The sequence below is a fragment of the Bison bison genome, unplaced genomic scaffold (assembly GCF_000754665.1).
Source record: "Bison bison bison isolate TAMUID 2011002044 unplaced genomic scaffold, Bison_UMD1.0 scf7180017864531, whole genome shotgun sequence".
In the NCBI taxonomy this organism is placed as follows: domain Eukaryota; kingdom Metazoa; phylum Chordata; class Mammalia; order Artiodactyla; family Bovidae; genus Bison; species Bison bison.
In genome coordinates this window covers 2068162-2068968 of record NW_011495081.1, presented here as the reverse complement: position 1 = coordinate 2068968, position 807 = coordinate 2068162, and the positions used below count along the sequence as shown (strand labels likewise).

The 807-nt window shown below is 55.1% G+C and overlaps 1 protein-coding gene across 1 annotated transcript in view; it reads left to right on the top strand.

Annotated features, from left to right (window-relative positions):
- Positions 1–72: 72 nt before the first annotated feature.
- BDNF (brain-derived neurotrophic factor) overlaps positions 73–807 on the top strand; it is a 37824-nt gene continuing 37089 nt past the window's right edge. Inside the window, exon 1 of the mRNA XM_010831789.1 lies at positions 73–301. The gene's annotated coding sequence lies outside the window, so the exon portion shown is untranslated. The remainder of the gene's footprint in view (positions 302–807) is intronic.

Genomic DNA, 807 nt, shown 5'->3' with positions numbered 1-807 from the left:
CCCCCCACCCCCCCACAAGCTAGCATGAAATCTCCCAGCCTCTGCCGAGATCAAATGGAGCTCTTCGCTCAGGGGGTGCGAGTATTACCTCCGCCATGCAATTTCCACTATCAATAATTTAACTTCTTTGCTGCAGACCAGAAGGAGTACATAGCGGGCACCAAAGACTCCCCTCAACCCCACCCCTTCTTTTTAACCAAAGGGAACGTGAAAAAAAGAATAGAGTCTGGGAGTTTCGGGGCCGAAGTCTTCCCCAGAGCAGCTGCCTTGATGTTTACTTTGACAAGTAGTGACTGAAAAGGTGGGTTTCTTTTCTTTCTCTCCGTTTTTTTCCTCTTGTTTGGTCGACTAGAAAGCGTGTGGCTTGAGTGAGGTCTGTCATTGCCTCGGCTTCCCGACTGGAGCAAGTAACTTGGTGTAACGTTATCTGGGGGTGTTCATGAATAAAAAATGCCGTTATTATCTTGATTGGATTCCTATTAGGCAAACTCCGGAGAGGTCAGTGCACGAACTCTGTTTAAGCCGCGGCGTGTTTAAGGCAGCGGAGTAAACCAATAGCCCCCCTGCTCTGTGCGATTTCATTGTGTGCTCGCGTTGGCAAGCTCCGTCGTGCGGGAAGGTGCGGGAAGGTGTGTCCGTGGCCCGGGAAACGCACGCCCTCTCCCACAGAACTTAGGTGCCGGGATGAAGCGGGGGGGAGTTGCCACAGAGGGGAGCGAGACCCCGGGGGCGCCCGATGCGCGCTTGCTCCCTTCAGTCCCGGCGCGGACCGCCCGGGTTTCCGCGGAGGGCCCGGGACGCGGGGTT